This window comes from Ornithodoros turicata, chromosome 1, assembly GCF_037126465.1.
Source record: "Ornithodoros turicata isolate Travis chromosome 1, ASM3712646v1, whole genome shotgun sequence".
Taxonomy (NCBI): Eukaryota; Metazoa; Arthropoda; class Arachnida; order Ixodida; family Argasidae; genus Ornithodoros; species Ornithodoros turicata.
In genome coordinates this window covers 35182424-35185247 of record NC_088201.1, presented here as the reverse complement: position 1 = coordinate 35185247, position 2824 = coordinate 35182424, and the positions used below count along the sequence as shown (strand labels likewise).

The window sequence follows — 2824 nt, the reverse complement described above, 5'->3', positions numbered from 1 at the left end:
AATATCGAAATCTGCATCTCATTATGCTGGCTTTGCGCTACAGGCTCTGTCCATGAGACGATATGAAATTCCTAACGAAAAATAACGAGGCGAGAGGAAAAAAAGTCGACAGCCAAGGGTCATAAAGCTACGTGGATCTGCTGTTCATATACACGGCCCAAAGGATCATATTACCTGTTTGTCTAATATCAAAGTCGGAACCCGTCTCATGCTCACTTATGATTCAACAGAGGAGGCTGCATACCTCGGCAAAACCGACCAGCCAGAAACTTGGAGGAAAGTAAGTTTCTCCCGGCATCCGAGTGATTTGTAGTCCCCACGAGTCACTATTGATGCATATTTTTCCTATGCAGTGGATGCACGCCCGGCCTAAATAAGTAGCATCAACGTTGATTAATTACTGAAGGCGAGGAAAATAAGCCAACCCGGGACGCTCCTCAAGTGCGGGTAAGCTATGATTAATAACCACCCCTTTCCTTCATTTCCTTGCGTAATGTAACATAATCGTACGTTTGCAGTCAACATCCTTGATAGAAACTGCCAGTATGACAGTGAGAAAATAGCCAGTTCAACCATCTTTCTTCACTTCACTTCACCAAGATTCAATGCATTGAATTCCTTTCTAGTGGGTGTACACATAGGTACCTCATGACACTAATGTATTTTCTATGATTTTTCGAGCGAGAGCTTTACAGGGTCCACTAACGTCGGCAGCCATGTACATCCGTCCGTAACTGTTGTGGAGAGAGAAGAAGGAAAAGATGATAATGACCTCCTCCTCCTCGAGAAGAAAACAAACAGAGAGAGAGAGAAGGAAAGAAGGAAGAAGTTACAATGGGCACTGAAAAGAGTGCGGTCGCCCGAAGACCAGGGTCAGAAGAATGTCCTATAAAGGACCCGCATTTAAACCCGTTTGGTAGAATCCCGAAAGAGGCAGCAGGTTTTTATTACATTTTTGACACTAACAGTTTTATTCCTTTTTTTTTCTCTCTCGTCACGGCCTTCCGCAAGCGTGGTTTCCTTCCATAAGAAAGGGCGTGAACGATAAAAAACAGAAGTAACACGAAAAATATTTTGAGTAAGACTTTGTTGCGTGAGCCGCTTTCTTTGTTTGTCGTTGTTGGTACAAATGCACGTTGTGTACAAGAAACTGGTGCAAATATAATGCTATAGTTAGAGGTGAGCGCGTTAACATTGTGACAGTGTCCGCATCCGTACGGTACACAGTAAGATCCGCGCGGATTCTTGTATATAACCACACCCGCCTCTAGCTACGTGCCAAATTCAGGTCACCCCTTTCTAGATGCCGTACTGCGCTGTTTGAACCTCATACAAAAACAATGGAAGCATGGTACCAGTAACCTAGCAGCTGAACGTTCTCGGCTAGCCCCCCTTGCAAACTTCCTTGTCACTTGCGGCACTAACGATCCTGACAAAGCGAGGACGGATGGCGGTCAAGTGGCGGAAAATAGTGCAGAAAAAGTTTAGCGAAGTTACGACGAGAATGGGTGCTGTTCGCCGTTTGTGAAAAGGACCTGTAGTGTGTAAAACACTGATAGATGGAAGCAATTGGAGTCAGTTTTGTAAACAGGGTGTCTAACCGTGGGTCTCAGATGATTTATGGCTGCCTAAAGCGCGCCCTTGCTTCGGGTTTCTTGGCATACCGTCAAATCGGTGGCGGATCCACGCGAAGGGCGGCGGCAGGTACTCCACACAACACTTTCCCCTCATCCAAGACGCCGACTCCAACGGAGAATGGATTAAGCAAGTGAGCCAGCCATGCACCATATTTACCCCTCCCCTGTAACCGTCCCCCTCCCATCTCACACACGCGCGCGCGCGCAAATCCTTTGGTGCACGCGCAAAACCAGAATTTGGCGCGTTTTGGGAACCTTTGGTGTGCTAGGTGTTGAAGATGGAACAACAAAAAGTCTACCTGCTGGTAATTTTTACTGGTCCTTTTCGCATCCTTTTTATTCATAATTTAATTTGTATTTTGCGAGAATCCCGAGTCTAAAAGCCCTTTAAAGTAATTTTGATTTTTGATTTGATCTTTCTTCGCTTTCTCTTGAAGGGTTGCTCCCGTCATCGTAAAAATCCTGCTGCATTACCTCTTTAGCAGTTTCACACAATATGTTCGGTTGTGGAACCAACTGTGAAGTCATGAACTGGAAGGCGCATAGTTAGGTAGGTTCAAGTGGCAGATGAACACAGATGCACTTTTACGACAGTTAACCTAATGCAACGGTTAGAGACCAGATAGGTATTTGCATATCCTATTAGACTGTACATCGGACGAAGCAGTTAAATACATATGTAAGCTGATGTAACGGAAGGAACGGCGGCATTTCTTTGAGTTTGAAGAGGGAGTAAAACAGACACACAGAGAAATGGACAGACGAGATATTGGAGAAGACGAAACTCATAACACAGACGGACCCGTTTTTCTGTCTGCATGTTTTACTCCCTCTTCGAACTGAAGGAAATAGCGCCGTTTGTTAGGTTGGACACTCAGTGTTATGCCACTGATCATCTCCGCGAGAATGCCCATTCGCCCCCAGCACTGTTCTGTCGGTCCACAAGCATGCCTCAAGCCCTTTGTCCGAGTGTACTGGAAAGGCCAGTATACGGAAATAAAGAACGCTGAGAAGTCAAAGCTTGACAGAAATGTACAAACGCGACGTCTAGAGGACTCTTTTACGAACTAACTCCACCGCATCCCTATCGACTCAAGATATTAGTCTCAGTCTATGCGTTCCTGAGTCACTTTGCATGTTCCTCGTTATGTCCGCTTTAATTTATTTATTTTTTATTTACTCCTCTG

At 45.2% G+C, this 2824-nt stretch overlaps 1 long non-coding RNA gene across 1 annotated transcript; it reads left to right on the top strand.

The window, feature by feature from the left end:
- The first annotated feature begins 239 nt into the window (after positions 1-239).
- Positions 240-596, top strand: LOC135398227 (uncharacterized). The gene is made up of 3 exons (XR_010424047.1): positions 240-280; positions 354-447; positions 519-596. It is a non-coding gene; the product is annotated as an uncharacterized LOC135398227 (long non-coding RNA).
- Positions 597-2824: the final 2228 nt, after the last annotated feature.